The sequence below is a fragment of the Setaria viridis genome, chromosome 7 (assembly GCF_005286985.2).
Source record: "Setaria viridis chromosome 7, Setaria_viridis_v4.0, whole genome shotgun sequence".
Lineage (NCBI taxonomy): Eukaryota > Viridiplantae > Streptophyta > Magnoliopsida > Poales > Poaceae > Setaria > Setaria viridis.
Genome location: NC_048269.2, coordinates 15749356 through 15772679, shown reverse-complemented (window position 1 = coordinate 15772679; position 23324 = coordinate 15749356).

The following is a 23324-nucleotide window of genomic DNA, read 5'->3' as shown; positions in this document are numbered from 1 at the left end:
TTACCCCAAATAGAATTTATCTTTATTTGTTTCTTCATAAACAACTCGAACTGTAATTCAATATTACAGGTTCATAATGGATATCACAATATAGTTCAAAAAACATTTTAAGATTTTTTTCATCATTATTTTTCATATAATTTGTATTTTGGCTATTAAGTTATTATTAAATTTCCTATCCTATCAAAATAATGACAAAAAAATCATGATATATTTTTCTATGTCAGCTATCATCTTCAAAGTTTTAACTTAGGACTCCACTTCTGAATTGATAAACAAAAGGACAAGTTATATTAGGGACTAAATTAAACCAAAAAGCATAATTTAAGGGAAAATATTGAACTAAAAAATAGTTAGAGATTATCCAAATTTTGACTATGGAATTTGAATTTTTTTCCTTATTTATTCATGCATTCTATTGGGATGCATATCGTTGTTGCATCTTAGTCTTTTTTATTACATGCACCTATCCGAGAGTTGGTATCCATCATAATAACCACACTACTAGAAAAAGGGGCTTCAGTCCTCACAAAAATACTAGGAAGATTTCGATCCGGTATTAATGCTAGTACCGGATCTAAATTTGGTGATCCCTATAGGCATTTTAGTACAAGTCCTCCACGGGTCAATAAAAAAGAGGAAAGCATCTTTTAACTAGTTAGATGTGCTATGTAGGTCAGATGCTAAGAAGGTATACGCACGACGCAAGAGGTACTAGGTTCGAATTCTCCATGACTACATTTCGTGCAAAAAATCGCATGGCTTGGTGTGTGTGTGCAAGTCTTCCCCAATTTAAATTTTATTTATAATTTATTGGATGGGTGAGGAACGCAGTACTAAAAATCGAGACTTTTACTCTCGGTTTCATTGTATCGGTTCTAAAATTAAGACTAAAAGGGGTTTTGGAAGACCTCTATGGTAAGCCCCAAAAGATGCATAGCAAGGGATCTGGGGTCTCAGGCTATCAGCGTGTGCCAAATGATGAAGAAAGAGGGATTTGGGGATGGGTTTTAGCTAGGGGTGGGGAATAGGATAATATTGTACAAATATGTGTACAAATATGTGATAGTGCAACACCTCGATCGTATAGTAAGCTCCGATTCCTCGTGTATGCCCCGAACATGTGATTTATGAGCTATGTGTTGCACCCAAGTACACATAGCCAATGCTATTTATGAGCTATCATGTGCCAAATAACATGAGCATTGTTAATAACAAATACTAGCAGAAAGTTCATACTCCCTCTAGAAGGTGAAGCTATCCGGTGTTGGTATATTAACATTTCAGTTGGGCAGATCACTTTCGAGACACGGAACATGCAACCTTAGGTCAGAGAGGTGTTGTAGGTGAGAAGATTGAATTCAGCGTTTTCTTTCTTGCATTGGAAAAATGCAATTATCTCATAGGAAGAATATAGCGTTCCATTGATAGTGTAAATTAAGTGGCGCACCAAGATCGGCAACCGTTCCCCTACGTTTTTCATGGATGATGCTATCATCTTAACCTAGCTACTACACTAGCAGCAAATTAAGAAAAAATAGTTGTGTGTGTAGGAATGCTGCCAGAACAAGTCTGAGTATCAAGCTGGAGGCAAACTGGTTAATTTTCACGATGCTGAATTTTTTTTTGGCTGCTAGTAACCTGCTACCTCTATAGTCGTCGTCGGCAGCCAGCAGGCTACAACAGAAGTCTTGAAGCTGGACGGACGACGGAATGGAAGATCAGAGCCACCCCTGGTGTGTAGGCAAGGAGCTACCATTGTGTCCATCCTTGTCGCGGTTTCTGTAGCAGACCAGAAGAAATTTTACCGGTCTCAAACTCTCAATGCAGGTTGTCATTTTTATCGGGACAAACGTTTTGGTATATGATCGTAGAGTTAATGGACCACAAGAAATTTGTTTTTCCTGTTGTGCTCTGAACTATTTCCATACACATTCTTTGCTTTACATTTACATCAGGAAATGGCATGATCCATCTAGAGGACACAAGTCAGTAACGCATCGAAAGCATAATTACGTTTTGTAGCTGGTATTCGCTTACATGTTTACAATATCTTTGGTTCAACTGTTCATGTAGCTGGAGGTCTGAGTATAATTGCTTCCAGAAAAGGTCTGAGTATCAACCTGGAGGTAAACAGGTTGTTCATGTAGCTGGACGGACAAAATGGAAGATCAGAGCCACCCCTGGTCTGTAGGTAAAGGAGCTACCATTGTGTCGTCCTTCCTTGCCGCGGTTTCTCACTGGTAGAGAATTGGCCTTTAGTCCCGGTTGGTAGGGTGCATATCTCTCGAAAATCCATCCGGGATAAACCAACTGGGACAAAAGGGGGGTCTTTAGTCCCGGGTCTTTTAACCGGGAGTAAAGGTCCCCCTTTAGTCCCGGCTCGATTCCAACCGGGACTAAATGGCGCTTGCATGGCACTGCCGTGACGCCTGAATTTTTCATGCATGCATCACGTATACGTAGTACCGCGGCCCTTTTAATTTGTTAACCTTGTAGTTGAGATTTTTATAGAACGAAATCAACTAGTATTTAAACGAATGGGATTTGTAATTATACAATTACTATATATATACACAATCCTTATACACAATTCATATACACAATTCAACTAGCTTAGTACAAATCGATCATAATTAGCGCGTATTATATATACAAATAAATCAAAGTATCTTCCTACAATCTTCCCGTCGTGGTGTTGCTGATCGGAGTGTCTAATTGTCGTCCATCGTAATAAAATTCTCCTTTTGGATTTACCACCTCGTCCATTATGAATCCAATGAGACCTTCACATATTGCCGCTACTCTTTCTTCCTTCAAGAGTCCTTGTTGAATATTTAACATCTATAATTTGGAAATTTGTGAATGTTACATGAACAAATACATATAAGGAGCTAGAAAATAATTAACTAGTAATAGTTTTATTTTACGTACTTTAAAGTTGTGCGGCGTCATCTTCGGTCCCTTGGGTCCCAAAAAACTGTGCATGTGCTCACAGATGTAGTAGCCACATAGATTATTCCCGGGTTCCTGTCTTAAGCACTTCAGTGCGGAAAAAAATAAGTTATGAAATATTCGTGTTATACAATGTAATAAATGTGCAGACTGCATACGTACCGGGAAGTCTGTGTTCCATGTAAGTTTTTCTTTGAATGGACCTTTGTGTGTCCTTATGAATTGTTTCCATGCACTGCGGATTAGAATAATGAATGATATAGTGTAACAGGGATAAAATTTAGGAAATAAATTTTTGCATAGAGATAAAGGTCTAGAATTATTACAAGCCTAGCATGTCTTTCAATTCTTGGTAGTCCACCGGATCTTTCCTTAACGAATCAAAGACAGTGACGTGGCTTCTTTCAGGCTCAATTATAATAAGGATCCAGTGGAAGCTGCGTGCGTAAAATGTTCATGCATATTAGAGATAACTAACATGTAGAGATAAGAAAAAAGACATCGAAAGTAGACGGTATACACACACTTACTTGAAGTTGTATGGAAGTAGTATGAAATCCTTGAATGTTTGTTTGTGTAGGAAATTGTATATTTCCGCAAAGGTTTTTTCCGGCGCTAATTGTATCTGTTGTTGGTTAACTACAGATGGATCCATGAAGCCTATATGTAGGTACGCATCTCGGCGGCATGTCTGAATTAGCATCCTACATGAAATGGAAGATGAAGTTAGTACGGTGACGCACGCCAAAATTTACATGTAGAGATAAACGGACACTTACAGAATCCAAGCGCTGATCAGAGAGACGTCCAGGGCATCATGATGGTACACTTCGTATATATCCTTAAAGTCTAGCCACAGCACTTTCTCCCCTTCACCGTGAAAATCTATCGGTTTTACATTCATGCCGATCATCTCCCTCGAGTCGGCGGATGCCATCATGTACCATTGATGGAATTCGTACATCTTTGTTGATAGCTTCCGTACCAATGAAGGCTTTACTAGAGGTTTGCCTAGCTCATAAGGCCACTTCGGCTCAGGGGGCAGTGCAGTTGGCGTCTCAACTTGCCCTATGCATTCATCAAGTCCCAGACCTGTTTCTTCCATGAACTTCAATACATTTGCTTGTTGATCCAAGGGCATTGCTTTTACCCGTTGAGCATCTGTTTTTGATAAATGGCTGAGGTCGGGGACTGGACCGCTGGAAGATGACTTTCTTTCCTTTTATCCTTTTCATCAGCTTTTACTAGAGCCCGTTCATAGTTTGACAAGAGTGGTATCCTTTTCTTGGCTCCTTCTTCCATCCTGATAAAAAAGTTTAAATCTCACCGACTTACTGGCGGTGGCTCCATCTCCCTTGCCTTTTTTTTCTTCGGCTTGTTTCTTGAACCACTCACTGGCCTCTCGTTGGATTTCTGCCCACTGTTCTGCATGAGACATTGCCTCAAAGCGTTCCTTACGAGTCACTTCAGGCTCCTTTGTTTTCTTCTTTCTCTGTCTTTGCTTGGGAGGCGGTGCTCGTGACTTCTTTAGTGGTGCTGCAGGTTCCTTCAAGGGGGCCGCTCTTGGTGCTGGCGACGGTGATCGGGGAGGGGTGTTGTTATTATCGTCGTCGCTCCCAGCACCAGGATGTGGTGGAGATGGAGACCTTGATATAGATGGAAGGGACGGTCCTGGAGCAGGAGATGCCGGTCTCGAGGTATGAGGAGAAGGTCGCTGCTGGGGATCTACGGGGAGCGGTCTTGAGGTCTGAGGAGATGGCTCCGTGCCGGGAATAATGATGTAGCGTTTCTTCCATAGAATGATCCCATGAAGCGCATCTGCCAATGTCTTTTCCCCATCGCCTCCCGGGAAGTCGAGGTCTAGACCTTCATACTGGGGATCAACTATTTGCTCTACGCAGACGCTGGCGTAGCCTGTTGGAATGTCCATGCCATGACTGCTCTGCCCTGCCAGGGTTGCTAACGCACTCCCGTACGCTACCTGTACATATAGCAGAAGTAAACAAGTTGAACTCCGATCTCGAGGCCTGGATCAATTGACAAGATTGCATAAATATTATGTATAAGTATACCTTAATAGTGAGGTTGCCGACCGGTGCATGCAGCTCACATGAGGTCCGTTGCGTGATGGCATCCACGGGGAACCGTTGCTCCTCCACGGGTAACCTGGGCGTCTGCGCATCGGGGACCCCTGTAGAAGCACAACTGCTCAAGAGGCGTTGAAAACCCCTGAATAGAAACAAGAGGGTTAAATTTTTGAGGGTTATAAACGGTGAGGCTTGCGAATTTGACGTGAAATATCAAAATTTCTCGTATTGGTGAAGGATAAATTGGTAATTTGAAGAGAAAACTGGTTCGACACAATTTTCATCAGTAGATTAAAGCTCATCACTTAGATTTCTTTTAAAATTTCAATGGATTTGATCAATTCAAATGAATTTTATAGAAATTCCAGGGCTATCTCTTTCCCAAGACTATTTAAATTCTTTTGTATGCAATCCTTATCTAACAAATTTTATCTAAAAATGATTCGTTCGTAAAAGAAAAGCCTGCAACTTTCTGCATGATGTGCTAGTGGTCTATGTGAGAGCGTGATACAATGTATGTTACTTTTGGAGAGAGGACATATCATGGACAAAGCCGAATAATTTGTTGTTTAGTTGCAGCTGAAAATTAGTTGTTTTGGTTTCAAATATCATTACTGTTTAAAATATCATTTATATTTTCCTTATTCGAAAAGTTCATATCAATCTCTTCAAATATAGCCAAAGTTTGGATAACCACTAAACTGTGTATTAGATCAATTTACCCCAAATAGAATTTATTTTTATTTGTCTTCATAAATAAGTCGAATTTCAATTCAATATTACAGGTTCATAATGGATATCACAATGTAGTTCGAAAAATATTTTAAGACTTTTTTCATCATTATTTTTCATATAATTTGTATTTTGGCCATTAAGTTATTATTAATTTTTCTATCCTATCAAAATAATAATAAAAAAATCATGATATATTTTTCTATGTCAGCCATCATCTTCAAAGTTTTAACTTAGGACTCCACTTGTGAGTCGATAAACAAAAGGACAAGTTATATTAGGGACTAAATTAAACCAAAAGGCATAATTTTAGGGAAAATATTGAACTAAAAAATAGTTAGAGATTATCCGAATTTTGACTATACTTGATGGAGGATTTTGAATTTTTTTTCCTTATTTATTCATGCATTCTATTGAGATGCATATCATTGTGCATCTTAGTCTTTTTTATTACATGCACCTGTCCGGGAGTTGGGATCCATCTTAATAACCACACTACTAGAAAAGGGGGCTTCAGTACTCACAAAAATACAGTGGAGATTTCAATCCGATACTAATGCTAGTACCGGATCTAAATTGGTGGTCCCTATAGGCATTTTAGTACCGGCATTAAAGGATCCTCCATGGGTCAATGCAAAAGAGGAAAGCATCTTTTAACTAGCTAGTTAGATGCGCTATGTAGGTAAGTTGCTAAGAAGGTATATGCGCGATGCAAGAGGTACTGGGTTCGAATTCTCCATGACTACATTTCGTGCAAAAAATCGCGTGCCTTGGTGTGTGTGTGTGCAAGTCTTCCCCAATTTAAATTTTATTTATAATTTATTGGATGGGTGAGGAACGCAGTACTAAAAATTGAGACTTTTACTCTCGGTTTCATTGTATCGGTTCTAAAATTAAGACTAAAAGGGGTTTTGGAAGACCTCTATGGTAAGCCCAAAAGATGCATAGCAAGGGATCTGGGGTCTCAGGCTATCAGCGTGTGCCAAATGATGAAGAAAGAGGGATTTGGGGATGGGTTTTAGCTAGGGGTGGGGAATAGGATAATATTGTACAAATATGTGTACAAATATGTGATAGTGCAACACCTCGATCGTATAGTAAGCCCCGATTCCTCGTCTATGCCCCGAACATGTGATTTAGCAATATGTGTACAAATAGTAAGCCTCGATTAAAGCAACCTCCTTATATATATATACTCCCTTCAAACCTGATATTTATTTTTAATAACAAAGAGTTTAGGAAGCAAGCAGTACAACGGAATTTAATCACTATCCCTATTCTCGCTTGATCTAACTTCCCTGTAGAAACTACATTTTCTAGGTTCAACGCGTGATATCCTACATGCACTTGTGGTACGCTCATCTTGCTAATTACTCTCCATTTTCTTCTTTCAGTTTTTGCAGTTATTAGCCTAGGACTCGCTCCTCGTGACCATTGATTCTTCCAGTTCTAGGCTGTAGATGAAGAGTATAAAAGGATCGTATGCCAACAAATCGAGGACTCTAGCTTTGTATTGTTCGTTCCTCATGCTCCGGGTGGCTTCCTTTCCTAAATCCACCTTACACCCCCATCTGGCTTAGACAGTGCTTATATTGGCCAGTGCAAGATCTTGCTCCGAGTGAACTTCCACCATTTATCAGCTAGGATGAGTGAAATATTAATGGCCCTCCTCACTAACTCGTACCGTAAGCAGCTATAACCTACTTGCAGAAAATTTACTTCTCCGGAAGATTGAGTTGAGTGCACTAGCTAGAAAGTTAAGGATTATTGAGATGACCAAACTAGGCGAGCTAAAATTAAACTGTCGTTAAAGCAAAATGGTTATGGCATAATAATAATTCTGGGCGTAGAAAAAATAGCATGTTGGATATGTTTGTGTACCGTTTAATCTTCCATTGCCTTGTTTGTAATTTTTTTGACTGCCACTTCACTAAACATTAGTATAAAATCGTTTCACTTCAATAGTGACATTGTGACAAACAAGTACACCTGAACTGTCAAACGTTGAGGATAAATAAAGCAAAACACCTGGTGGTCTCAATGCAGGTTGTCATTTTTATCGTGACAAACGTACGGTTTCGGTGTGATTTTACAGTTAATGGATCAGAAGACTTGTGTTTTTTCTGCTGTGTTCTGAACTGTTTCCATATACATCCTCTGCTTTACATTGAAATCAGGAAATGGAATGATCCCTCTAGAGGACATCAGTCACTAATGTATCCAAAGCATAACTTATGTTTTCGTAGCTGGTATTCTCTTATATGTTTATATACAATATCCAAGGCATTGCTAGCTACAGAACCTGAATCTAAGGCACTTTTTCATGTTTTCGAATCCGACCTTAATTGGCTGTCGATCGATCACCCAAGACAACCTGCATAGGGAAGTCCATTTTTCTTTTATCTTGAGGACCACAATTGATCAGTGTAGAGCATCTCGAGAAGTTTCAGAATCACGATCTACATATTCTGATTATTTGCCACGCACAAAATTTTTATCTCGTGGATACTTCTGCACTGCGCATGCAGCTCAAGTTTCCGGAGCATCCCATTCCAACAATCACGCGCTCTTGTCTTTGGCTCACGAGCAACCATAATTAAGTTGGCATGTGTTATGCTTAGCTATTCTCCTTTTACACTCAACTGAAGAAGAATGAGCTTCGGCTTCTGGTTGTTGCACCCAAGTACACATAGCCAATACTATTTATGAGCTACATGTGCCAAATAACATGAGCATTGTTAATACCAAATACTAGCAGAAAGTTAATACTCCCTCTAGAAGATGAAGCTATCCGGTGTTGGTATATTAACATTTCAGTTGGGCAGATCACTTTTGAGACACGGAACATGCAACCTTAGGTCCAGAGAGGTATTGTAGGTGAGAAGATTGAGGGGGTGTTTGGTTTGAGTTGCTTATGCATAGGCAGCTAAAAATAAGCAACTTTTAGCCTAAAAATACCAAACACCCTTACTTATTATGAGGTTGCTTATGGGGCTGCTTATGTTGTTTATGGGGGCTAAAAGGTGCACTTTACACCTCTTGCCCTCATTGAATGCCTGGTTGCCTTTCCTCTCTCTCCCAATGATTAGGGGCAAACATGACAATGTCCACCTCATTCAATGCTCATAAGGAAGGGTATCCAAACAGCAGGACTAAATATAAACAACTTCAAATAAGCAACTTTTAGTTGCTTATGATAAGCAAGGAGAACCAAACAGGCCCTGAATTCAACGTTTTCTTTCTTGCATTGGAATAATGCAATTATCTCATAGGAAGAATATATAGTGTTCCATTGATAGTGTAAATTAAGTGGCGGACCAAGATCGGCAACTGTTCCCTACGTTTTTCATGGACGATGCTATCAATTTAACCTAGCTACTACACTAGCAGCAAATTAAGAAAAAATAGTTGTGTGTGTAGGAATGCTGCCAGAACAAGTCTGAGTATCAAGCTGGAGGCAAACTGGTTAATTTTCACGATGCTGAATTTTTTTTTGGCTGCTAGTAACCTGCTACTGCTCTATAGTCGTCGTCGGCAGCCAGCAGGCTACAACAGAAGTCTTGAAGCTGGACGGACGGAATGGAAGATCAGAGCCACCCCTGGTGTGTAGGCAAGGAGCTACCATTGTGTCCATCCTTGTCGCGGTTTCTGTAGCAGACCAGAAGAAATTTTTATCGGTGGTCTCAAACTCTCAATGCAGGTTGTCATTTTTATCGGGACAAACGTTTTGGTATATGATCGTAGAGTTAATGGACCACAAGAAATTTGTTTTCCCTGTTGTGCTCTGAACTATTTCCATACACATTCTTTGCTTTACATTTACATCAGGAAATGGCATGATCCATCTAAAGGACATAAGTCAGTAACGCATCCAAAGCATAATTACGTTTTGTAGCTGGTATTCGCTTACATGTTTACAATATCTTTGGTTCAACTGTTCATGTAGCTGGAGGTCTGAGTATAATTGCTTCCAGAAAAGGTCTGAGTATCAACCTGGAGGTAAACAGGTTGTTCATGTAGCTGGACGGACAAAATGGAAGATCAGAGCCACCCCTGGTCTGTAGGTAAAAGAGCTACCATTGTGTCGTCCTTCCTTGTCGCGGTTTCTGTAGCAGACCGGACCGCATGGAGCCTAGCTAAGAAGAGTCTCGCCAGAGACTCCACGTCACTTGGTCCAGCAGCAGCAACCATGACCTGACAGAGAAGCTTGAGAAGATACTGTTCCCGTCTATATCCCTATGCCTCCCTTTCCTACAGTATCATATCACAAGGCATTCTTGCCTTTCTTGCCGGTAGAACGACCAAATATACAGAGGCAACCTATGACTATGACTATACAACATCTCATATCTTATTTATAAGCAACACGTATATAGCTTGGCCTAGGAACATGATGCACGTAAACAGATATTTGCCAGTAATTTTCTGCCCATTTCCTTGGACCTGTGATGGATCAAACATTTGCCGCTCGCTCGGGTGACTCAGGGGGCGACCATCCGTACACCCGCGTTCCGCCCCCCGCCCCCCGCCCCCCGCCCCCCCCCCCCCCCCCCCCTCCGGCGCCCGCCTGCCCGCCCGCGACGGCGGTGGGGTCTACAGCCATAGCAGCGTCCCTCGTCTTGATCTCCCCTCCTGTTCTCTCCCGTTTTGCTCCATCTTGCCCCAGATCTAGATCTCCTTGGTCAAATCGAGAGCCTCCTCACGGGCGTTCCCATCCCCGGCGGCTGCACCTCTCCCCACCCCCCAGGAGCGCCCCTTCCCCCCACCCTCTCCCTCGGTCGCCGGGCTCGGTGCTCCCCTACGCTGGCCTTTTGGCTAGCGGGACCGTCATCTGGCACGGCGGTCTTGAGGTTGGGTGGATGGGGTTCTGCCGAGTGGCTCGTCGGCCGCCGGTGCCCTCCATTATTTGCACAGACATGAATCATTGATGCAAACACCACGATGTAGTTGTCCGTCTGTTGGTGTATGGTTAGGAAGCGATTGTTTGTGACAATGTCTGCAGTTGCTGCCTCGCTGCAGCCTATGGGCGACGCCGCGAGGATGAGAATCAAAGCATGGACTTGACCTGTCAATTATCTTGAAGTCAACATAGAAATTCTTCAGGGAAACAACCTTTCCCTCTAGAAATTCGATCCGATCCGTTAGTCCAGCCACTAAATCTACATGAGTGTCATGCCTGTATGCTAGATTGATACATTCAACTAAGATTTGGATTCAGGCAGATTGCAAAAAAAAAAAAACGAAACTAAATTTCTAGGTATGCTGTTACGTGTCATTATAGATCTAACACTATTAAAGATTTAAAGAATAGCTTCTACACCCTCTTTTGCAGGAGCTGCTCATGTCTTCTCTTGCAGTAGTCCAGTTCTTTTGATTTTTGACGTTGCTGGAAGGAATCGGTGCTCGTAGCCTAAGAGGGGGAGAGGGTGAATTAGGCAAGTTTAAAACCTTAATCTATGGCTTTCACTACTTTTACATAAAACATAAACTAGATCATGCTATCAAGATGAGCAACTATGGTTAATCTAGCATGAAACTCTCATCCCAAAACAAGTTTTACAACCTAAAGCCAATCCTAGTAATATACTACACTAAGAAAGTAAAGGCACCCAAATCGCAAGAATGAAATGCGGAAACATAAGAGGTGGGGATGAGGGGAAGCAAACTCTTGACACGAGGATTTATGCCGTGATATCCGTAGGCACTAAGCCACCACTAGTCCATATTATTGAAGCACTCACAAAGAGTATTGTTTCCCGATCACCAAGTCTCTTCCGGGACACCCTTGACATGCCATAAAGGCTCAGCCACTAAGTTCATGCCAAGTTCCTTGGTCACCTTGATGTCATCTCCATTAAGGAGCCTCTTCATGAAGGAGGGGGTCTCCACATCCGCCGCACACAGTCGTCAATGCTGCTCCACACCAAGCCGGAGAGTCGAAGACTTGCCGGTGAGCCACCAAGGCTCCAAGGCGTCGGCACACCTTGTACAACTTGTGGTTCGCTCATTGAACCGATCACAAGGCAGCAACACCTTGCACTCTCTTTTCTGTAGGCCCATCCTAGCACTAATCACTCTCCTAAACTTGTGCTAAGCTTTTGATGAATCACTTATGCACTTTTGGTGGCTTGGATGCGTTGTTGATGAGTTTTGATCTCCAATGAATTCCTGCACACTCCAGCAACTCCAAATGGGCGAGTGGAGGGGATATTAATAGCCCAAGGCATCAAAGAGCCGTTTTTCCAACAGCTAGCTAAAGTGTACATCGGATGGTCCGATGGTATGCTTTTGAGCAGCATCGGAACATCCGGTGCTACTACCTGTTGACCTCCCCACGCCCAAAATTTACTTTTCCAATCATCGACCTATTCCATCGATTGATACGATGCTGCCTCTAGTGGCCATCGGATCATCCGGTGCTAGGCATCCCAACCCAAAAATATCTCTAGAACTTTGAATTGAAAATTTGCTTCATCTGACACTGTCTTCATCTTGAGCATCGGATCATCCGGTGCATGCTTCTATCTTGACTTTATTTGCACCAATTTATCCAATGCTTACAGAGACAGGGCATCGGATTGTCCGGTGGTTGACTTGTCTTTGCCACTGCTCTAGGAATTGCTCCGACGCTTCTAGAATTGAGGCCATAAGAAGATCCGATGGTCTTGGCTCATTTTTCTTTGCAGCATGGTGACCGACTAATTCGTGGGGGTCGCAAATGTGTAGGTGCAACGCATCGGTGCTTGTTTTTTTCCTTTGTTTATCTTTGATCGTGGTTGCTTCCTTAGGACCTAGAATACCTTTAAGATACATTCTAGACACTTTCTTAGTCCTAATGGTCATGTTGTCACATAATTATCAAAATCACAAACTAATGGTCTAATGGGGTCATGTTCGCTACAATTGCGCACACTGAGCTGATGATGCGTCTGCCAGAGGAGGGAAACAATATGTTGTACACAGCCCATGTTCCAGGCGCCTCCAATTCCAAGGGTCGATCTAGCTCATCAGCTGTGTACATCAATCATAAATAAGTTCGCACGTGGTATTTTTGTTCCCCCGTAAATTTCTACTAGTAAAAGAAGAATCAGTATATGTTGCTGAATCTACCATCAGGTGCCTCCTAGCCAATACTATTTATTGGCTAGCATCCATCAGAATAAAATTAAAGATGGTGGGGGTCCCTAGGTCCTGGTCTATCTTATCAGCAACTAGCTAGGAACACAGAACTGGTAAATGGAAGCTTCAACACGAAGATCAGAGAGCTTGCGCAGGAGTTACCCGCATCAGCTCTTGCAGTAGCCAAGTTCTGATATTTAATTTCGCGCGCTGCACAGACGGCGACGATCATGCTAGAGAGCGGCAGGACCATGGATCTCAAGTTCCTGGTGCCCCTCGTTCCTATCATCAGTTCCCATTTTTTTTGTCACCGTACCTTGCTATGGTAACTTCGCCGTGTGGAAATTCTTGTTCCCCTGGTGAGTTTCTGCTGGTGACTGAAAAATGAGCTAGCGCTGCCAAATGTATATCATATATACAAGGAGTGAGTGATTTGCAATTGCTATTTATTATAGCTAGCTTGTTGGAGAAACCGAAGATGGAGTACACTAGAAACTCTGGTAGGTCCCTATAAAATGGGACCTTAAAATGGGACACTCATATTACAAAGACAGGCAACCCAGCTTTTTCGTACCCATGTTTTACTTACTAGATTCAAGAGACTTGTATGCCAACAACATTAACTATCCTTAATACTAATGCGTGATATAAAGTCAATTTTTGCAGGAATCAGTTTCTTTTGGCTAAAGTGCCTTCTTTGTTTGATGAACACATGAGTGACGTGACCCTACTGATTATATATAAAAGGAACAAAAGAAGTTTGTACAGAAAGGACAAAACAAAAAGAAAAGGAGAAAAGAAGAAAAAAAAGGAGAGGTTGCAATGCTGATATCAACCTCTTATATCCGGGAAATAGCTTAAGTTTGCTCTATGTATAACCAATCCGAAGATTGAGTTCAGCTTTTTTATCTTCGAATAATGCAAATTGCTCCTAGGAAGAATAGTGTTGCATTGATTGTGTAAATTAAGTGATGGACGAAGATCGGCAACCATTTCCCTACTGTTTTCATGGACGATGCTATCATCTTAACCTAGCCTACTAGCCTACTACACTAGCAGTGAAGAAAATCGCTGTGCGTGTAGGATTGCTGCAAGAACTAGTCTGAATATCAAGCTGGAAGCAAACAGGTTAATTTTTTTCACCATGCTGAAAGTTTTTTTTGTTTTTTTGTGGGTTGTAGAGGGACGGACGGAAGAATGGAAGCCCTTGTGTGTATTGGTAAAGGAGCTACCATTGTGTCCATCCTTGTCGCGGTTTCTGTATAGCAGACCGGATAACATGGAGGTTTAGCCTGGCAAAAGAAGAGTCTCGCCAGAGACTTGCATTCTGTGCCATCGTTGCTTTGCCCAGCAGCAGCGACCATGACCTGAGAGAGAAGGTTAGAAAGATAATGTGTTCCCGTCTTTATCCCTATACCTCCGTTTCCTACAGTATCATAAGTTCATAACACAAGGCATTATATTCATGCCTTTCTTGCCGGTAGAACGGCTCAATAGGTTTTGTCCACATCCTATGACTCTATGAGACTATGAGAGGTACACGACTACAGAACATCTCATCTCTTATTTATATAAGCAGCACATAGCTTGGCGTAGGAGTAGTGTTTAATGGATATATATACATGCATAATGCACATATGATATACAGATATGTGCCAATAATTTTCTGCCCCTTTTTATTGGATCGTGAATAGTAATGTGTGGTGGATCAAATGTTTGTAGTTCCATTACTGTTGACATTGTGTACATGGCCCGTAGACAAAGTTATATAGACCCAACCTCCACCCTAGCTTGGTCCTCTCTAAAGTCCAACACACTACTGACTATGAAAGCAACCAACTAAAATCCCTCCTTTACTATGAAATACTCCGGTCGGCAATGTATGACGTTTCCGACTGGAATTTTGAACTATAAGCAAGCTAATTGGCCGGTCATGAAACGCCATCTATTACGGACCGGAGGAGTAGTATCACGAGGACCGTGAACAGTGAACACCGGTTATTACTGTAGGGAGTAGTTACTTAATTTGACATTTTTGCAGCTATTAGCGTGCACATACATCAATCATTGACGCACCCACCACGACGTAGTCATGTAGTTGTCCATCTGTGGGTTTTATCCGCGCGAAGGTGAACACTATTTTGTATTTTTGTGTATTTGAGGTGTGCATAGCTTCGAGCCAGGAAAGGGATTCTGTTTTGAATAGCGTTTCAGGCCACCATCAAGTTGCAGGAAAGGGACTCTGATGGTCGAGAACATCTAGAGCCGTTGTCCTCTGCATGCCCTCCTTTAGGGATATATCAAAGAGTTTAAATGTCATAAAAAGATGGATGTTGTATATAGCAATATACGAGTGAAAAAAACTACAGGATTACAGACTCGTGCTTGAGGTTAATCCAGTTTGGTGAACTGCATTATTTAAAAAAAAGAAACAAAAGCATGGAGTTGATCTGTCAATTCTGATCTCAACCTACAAATTCCTTCAGGGAAAGAACCCTTACCTCCAGAAATTCTGATCCATTAGTCCAGCCACTGTGTGTACATCAGTGCCATTACTGTATGGTAAATCGATACATTCAAACTAAGATTTGTATATTGAAGCAGATTGCGGATTTCTTGCAACAAATAATTAAGAAAAAAAGTGTAATTTTCGTCCCACAAATATTACAAAAGTATAACATTCATTCCTCATGTTTCATTTGGTGCAAATCAACACCTTAACTAACTAAATCGGTATATTTATTATCCCCATCTTAATTTAACAATGATTTCGTATCATATAATATTGGTTTAATTCATGTAATCATCTCCCTAATCATTGGTGAGCCACGTAGGGTGCTTCCTCACGGCACTCGTGATTCACCAACCAAGATGCAACTCCTTGTTCTGACGTGATATAGTACCCACAGCCATCACTCATTCTCTACTAAAGGTTGGTCAATGAAATTCTTGATTTAAGTGAACTTCTACAAGTGAAAAAAAAAGAGAGACGAGTTCTCATTGCTCTTGTTCTAACACACCAATTAGTGCGTGCAGCTAATACCATTCATTATAGCTTGCATTGTGTGAAATATTAAGCGTCACTTGCACTACGGGACACAAGAAAATTGCCGAGTGCCAGGGACACTCGGCGAAGGGCAAAATACACTCGGCGAAGCGGCAAACGATACACGGCAAATTTCGAGTCGGCAAACACGGATTTGCCGAGTGTTTTGGTCGCGCACTCGGCAAAGTCTTTGCCGAGTGGCCACGAAACACTCGGCATCCAATTTTTGAAGAAAAAAAAATCCTGTTCCGCGGCCGCCGCCACCATCGGCCGCCAGCTCCGCCAGCACCACCACCACCGGCCGCCACCACCACCAGCTCTGCCACCACTGGCCGCCACCACCGCTAGCTCCGCCAGCACCACCACCACCGGCCGCCACCACCGCCAGCTCCGCCAGTACCACCTCCCATGCCGCCATCACCACCGGATCCGGCGAGGGAAGGGCTGGCGCTACCGGATCCGTTGAGGGGAGGGTCGGCACCGCCGGAGAGGGTCGGCGCCGCCACCAGGCCCCCTCCCCTCGATCCGCGGCCGCCGCTCGGATCTGGCCCCCTCCGGAGCCCCCTCCCCTCGAGCCGCCCGGATCTGATCGGCGGTGGAGGGAGGGAGGGAGGAGGCCGCCCCAGCCGCCAGATCTACCGGTGGGGAGCGGGGCTGGGAGGGGGCGCCGCTCGCCGGAGAGGGTGGGGAAGGGGCGCCGCCCGTCCGGGAGAGGAAGGGCCGGAGGAGTTGCGCCGCCCGCAGGAGAGGGAGGGGAGGGGCGCCGCCCGTCGGAGAGGGAGGGGAGGCGGCATCCGGCGGGAGGGAGGCGGCGTCCGGCGGGAGGGAAGGGGCGGCGGGAGGGGAGGAGGAGGGGGGCGGCGGGAAGGGAGGAGGGGGGGGCAGCGTGAGGGGGAGGCGCGGGTGGGATGGGCGGGGGCGGCGTGCAGTGAGGGGAGGCGCGGGAGGGGGGGCAGGGGGTGTCTTGAGGGGGGGGGGCAGTGAGAGGAGGCGGGCCCGGCCGGTACAGGGAAAAAAAGTCGCTGAGTGTCCTTTGTGAACACTTGGTAAAGGGTTTCTTTAACGAGTGTCTACCTAGGACACTTGGCAAAGTTTTTTTAAAAAAAATTAAAAAATATCCAACAGTTTCAAAAAAATACCAAATTTTCACACGAAACAAGATATGTTCTCTATTGACTATACAAAAAGTTTTGTAGTTAAACCGAACTCGACCGTCACTTCGACTCTAAATTTTATCGAATCCTTCTCAAAGTTACTATTCTTCTTCTGAGATGCTTCGGTTTGTAATCATCATGCATAATGAAATGTGCAAAACCTTCTCAATTTTTTTCCACAGCCTCCACGTATTATATCATCACATCATAACAAATCTCATGATTTTGAGACTTTGCTTGTTTTTTTACAATTTAAAAATACTACTGCCACACGTTCATGGTCGTGTTTCCTGAACAAGATGTTCAAAATTTCTTTTCATTTCATGGGTCAGGTCTCAAATTGGGCCAAATAACATGAATATCATTTTTATACTCATTTTGTTCGATAATTTGAATCACTTGCAGTTCAAATTTGACTTATATCAAAAATTTCCTTGAAATGCAATTAATTAAATAAATATAGCAAATAAATCCAAAAATATACCAAATTTTAACCTGGAGTACCACATGTTGTATGTGGGGAGTAGAAAAAAATTCAAGGTGAAAAGAGGAAAAAAATTATTTTTTTGCCGAGTGTCAAAAAAAACACTCGGCAAACCCCCTGTCACACCCGGTTTTAAAGGCAAAACCGAATGCTACCTATATGTATGCCAGGATCAAGTTTCATACATATAGTGACATCATTAGTGAATAACAGCAACAGTATCACGTAAAAAGATACAAAGACTTACGAAACCATCAGAGATATACAGCTTGATTATGGAAACGGAGGCTCCAAACTTCGCAGGCAATCGACTGGGGCTGCGTACGCCTAAGACTCAGCACCATCTTCACAATAACTTCATAGCATCTTCTTCTTCTGAGCAACGTTGTTTATAGTAAGGGTGAGCACTTGTCGTACTCAGCAAGTGTGAGGAGAATATGAATGCAAGGGTTAAATAAGGAAAGGCTGACCGGCTGACTGCATTAAGCATTTTTAGTTGGTCAAATTTTATTAGCACCTGATTACTAAGGTATAAGTATATACCAACCCACAATTAATATAAACATAAATATAAGCCATAAGCATATGGCACAACCATAACCATAGCATAAACCGCAATTTAAATCCATCTTCAAGTATATTACTCATGTGAGGGTCCAGGCCGCTCTTGACCGTGAGCACGGCTGATCGATCAGTTTTACACTCTGCAGAGGTCGCACATCTTTACCCACAAGTCGCGTAAAAGCTCAAAAGAACTTTAGACCCAACCACGCTTGTGCTGATCAGGCACAATACCACACTTCCGAGGTGTGATTGCATAGGGACGCTACGAGGCCTTTACAAAGATTCGCTAGCAATGTGGTAACCCGCTAAGGTTTCAGGTCGAAACGAAACATAGCAGTCCCCTAGAGGGTATAGTGTCTTAGCCAAGCCCACTTCCCAAGAGAGCGAGTGCTATATCCCATCAACGCCTCCCCTCTTGCCCTTTCGGTAAGGTTACCCCAAACTAGAGTTTCTAATTATTCAGCCAAGACCAGAGCCATTTAGTCTTGTGGTAGCACTGTTTTCCTGGGTGGTTCTCCATGTTCCAATTAAAATATTGTAATCTTGTATTAACAAAAGGTATATCATAAATAGAATAAGTTCACCATGTTGTTCATTAGAACCACCATAACCCAAGTATAGCAGCTAAGCATAGCTACCCAACAGAAAGGTAAACCCAGGTTGGCAAGGAATAATCATAAAAACTAGGCAAACCTTAATAGGACCCAACAAATTTAATGCAAGCATACGCAATAGTGATTAAACAAAGTTATTAGGATAAAAGCACAAGGACACACTTGCCTTTCTCCAACGAAAAGTTACTCTTACTTCTCTTCGGCTCTTGCTCACTTGAAACTCGTACTCTTCAGAGCTTCCGAACGGCGATCCTTCTACTCGAAGCAAACACCGGTACAAACATACAAGCGAACAACAAGTACAACTAAGAACAATACACCAAAATAAAAGACAGGCTTTAAAAGAGCGTACTAACGACAAGGCTCGATCTAAGGTCACGCGAACGTAAGGAACACTTAAAACGGAACTATGGTTGAAAAGATAAAGCTATCGAGAGTTTTGAATTATAAAAGAAAGATACGAGCTACAAGCTTTATTTATTTTAGTTGAGAAAAGCAATGTAAAGATATTTCAGAGAAATACCCTTAGTTAGAATTAATCAAGTCATATTTATATTTTCATAAGAAAAGACGGTGTAAAGCTTACTCCAATTTTGTTATAAATATTTGAGTACAATTTATGCAAATTAAACATTTAATTTAAAAATAAGATACATGTAGACATCTAAGCGTATAGCTTTACATCTCGAGTTCAACTAAGTAGATTAAATTAAAAACACATTTAGATTTATATTAGCCAAATTAATACTTAATTATGAAAACTCGAGATATAACCTATACAGATTTTATTTAGAAAACAAATTGAATAAACATTAATCAAATTGAATTTAATTTATGAAACGCCGAGGTATAACTCTTAGTGGCTTTTACTTGGAGGAATTATTTAGATAGGTATTAACCAAATTAACTTTAGTTTATGAAAAACCGATATATAACCTAATTGGCTTTTATTTAGAAGAGGGTATGAAGTAGGCATTAATCAAATTAACAATTATTATGAAAAATGATGTTTAACACTAAATAGATTTTATTTAGAGAAGAACTCGTTTGTCACGCATTAATCAATTTTTATATAAATTTTATTTTCAAAAACATGTGTGAAGGAAAATATTACCACTAACGTGTAATTTACATCATTATGAATCTAACGCAACTTGAACGGACAAAAACGGAATTAAAACGTAGAATCTATGGGTTAAACAACGTTGCAGGGGTCTAAACGTAATTAACTGTAGACTTGGAGGGTTAGCTGAGAAGATTACCAAGACTCAGAGAATAGTCACTGCGAATAGATGGATCTTCAGGGTTAGATCTGCAAAAGAGGATGGCTTGGATCAGATTGCAAGGAACTGAAAGTTACAGGGGGTTTTCTACAAGGTTTGAAAGACACAAGAAATATAAACAAAAAGTAACAGATTCTCCAGGGGCTAGATCGAAAAGTGGCACCTCATCTTCTTCCTCACGCCAGGAGCATGGCGCAGCTCCTGGCCGGCGGCCTGCCGGGGCTCCGGTGCGGCGGGGACTCGGGTGGGTGGTCCAGGCGGTGGTGGCCGGGCTGCTGGCCCCAGCGGTGATGCGGGCATGAGGTGCGGGCGGCATCTCGGCCAGGAGCAGGCGGCGGACAGAGGGCCTGCGAGCAGAAACAAACAGGCAGTCTGCTACGGTTATGTTACGGTTGCAGAAACAAGGAAAAGGAAAAGAGAGAGAATGAGGGGATCGCCGGAAACGAAGTCCGATCTCGCGCATGAACGGCAAAATGGAACGATATCGACGAGACGAACAAGATGGTGTGCTCACTTTCGGCCAGAGATGAACAATGGCGGTGGAAAAGGTCGCCGGAGTTGGGGAAGACGACGGAGCCGACATCGGATTCATGCAATCCACCACACCACGGCGTAGAGCTCGAAGAGAGGAACTCCATGGTGGTGTCGGTTTTCGCCGGAAGTCCACGGTTTCGCCAGAAAAGCTCCCCGGAGTTTGACGAAGACCGAACTTTGACTTCAGATCTACGGAGTTAGGAGAGGTAACTCGTGAAAAGGTTTGTAGATCTGAAATCCTCGCGTCGAGACGAACGCGGTGATATATATATAGGCCACACTCGGAAAAAGATATTTTCGAGTTGACTTTTTATTTTCGGAATTTCTGATTTTATTTATCTGCGCGAAAACAATTCCAGAAATAACTGGACTCGTTTTCTAAAGCGAGAAAAATACCTAGAAAATTCCGAAAAATCTGAGATAAATCTCAGAGATGGATTGGGATGCAAGGAATCCAAATAAAATACTTGGAGCTCATGAAAAGGATTCTAGAGCCTTCTAAAAATTAGATTTAGCTCTAGGAAAAGGAGAATAATTTCCGGAAAAAGATGGAAAATTCTCACAAGGGTCTGGGCAACGTCTAAACGCATTTTTCAAACTTTTGCACTCAAGAAACACCAAGATGCAGCGACATGAATGCACAGACATAGAACAACAATATTTAATTTATAAAAGCAAATAATTATTTTTCCTATACTAAATTTCCTGTAAAGAAAATAATAGTTGGGAAAATTTTAAAATTATGAGAAAATCATTGTTTATTTATTCCTTTTATTCACATCCTGAAATTCGGAAATTTCAGGGTGTGACACCCCCTCTTTGCCGAGTGTCTTTTTTGACACTCGGCAAAGATGGGGTTTGTCGAGTGTATTTTTTGTGACACTCGGCAAAGCCCCTATTTGCCGAGTGTTTTTTCTTTACCGAGTGTTTTTAGCTTGGCACTCGGCAAAGAGCCTGTTTGCCGAGTGTTCGAAAAAAATACTCGGCAAAGAAAAATACTCGGCAATTTTTATCTTTCCCGTAGTGTTGGAAACTACTCATACCGATAGCAGCTGCAATCTACTTCGAGCAAATATACATCTCTAGAAGATTGAGCGGGTACACTTAAATTTTAGAGCTGATGTGCACTTATCCGTGAAAATTAGGCTGCCACTGCAGAACGCCATTATGATCCATTTAATTGTTTCTATTCCATGCTTACAAAGACAATTGCTTGAACTAACGAACAGCGAACTGAAAACAAGAAAAGAGGCAGGTTCTGTGATTGGTACAGTTGGGAGTTGGCGGCGGTGCTAATCTGTGGAGGCAGGTTCTGGTGGCTGGACCTGCGCTGCGGTTTGCTATCCTGTTCTTGCGATTCTCTCTTGGTAGAAGATGAAGATGATAGCACCCAACAGCCGCTTGACCTCGAGTTCACAATATGCTACCGAACGTCACAATGGAGCAGGCGAAGGAGGCCCGTCCATCCAAGTATCCTCTCAAGCGAGACCGTTGCGTTGGTGTCGATCAGCGGCGGCCGCCTTAGGTACGTCGAGGTGCGCGCGCACAGGCACAGCCGGAGTCGATCTCCGGTAGCGCCTCCGCCAATCTGCGATGATTGCCGGGGCGGCGATGTCACGTCCTGGGTCCTGGACGAAGATAGGGGTGGATGGGCAGAGGAGCACACGCTGATTTTTGCCAACGTGTGGAGGGACGAGAGCTACCGTTCCAGTGGTTTATCCAAGGAGGCTCCGGAGTTCCGCAGGAGTCCTGCAAACGAGCGCTCGTGCAGGACGGCGCCAGATGAACGACGTGTGGGCGACTAGGAAATCGAACGCGCGCGCCCCTTTATCTGGCGGAAGACGAGCCAGCACCAGCGACTCGATTTCCTAGTCACCACCTGCAGGAGCTCCTCTCGCCTCATCGCTCCAGAACGAGGGACACACAACTACAGATTCTGTAGCCAGGGATTCTCTGATTCGTTTCACAAACAAAATATGGAATATTTCATAATCTAAAAAAGGGTTAAATCTAAAGAGTGGTACATGGAAGTGATGTGTACAAAAGAATGACATGTCCATAAAGTATGATGTGATCCTTGTCAAACAATATAAATGAGTTACATGGTACCAACTGGCATAATACAAATACAAATAAAATTTTGTATAACACAACAAAGGTTACCTATTTTCTTGATTTGGCATTCCACCAAAATTTAATTTGTTAACAGTCGGCTGTAATGTGGCAGCTCGATCAACTCCAAGTAAGAGATTTGTATATCCTTCTTGAATATAAGGAGCGCCCACGGTAGAAGAATTTCTGTACATATTAAATTGTGGCATTATGGTATTAGCATATCCACCTTGGATCAATGGAGCAACCATGAATGAAGATTGTCCATACACATCATTTGCAGAGTTTGGCATTGTACTATTAGTATCAATGTTACCATCATTAAAATGAAACTGCCGATAAATAGTTGCATATAAGAAAATCAAAGTGCTTCAACAACGTAGACTAGTGGTGGCTTAGTACCTACTGATACCACAGGATAAACCTTGTGTTAAGAGTTTGCTTCCCCACATCCCCTCCTTACATTTCCGCATTTCATACTTGCAACTTGTGTGCCTTTACTTTCATAGAGTAGTATCTTGATAGGATTGGCTATAAGTTGCAAAACTTATTTTGGGATGATGGTTTCACACTAGATCAACGTAGATTGCACATTTAGATAGCATGATCTAGTTTAAGTTTTGATGCAATTAGTGGAAGC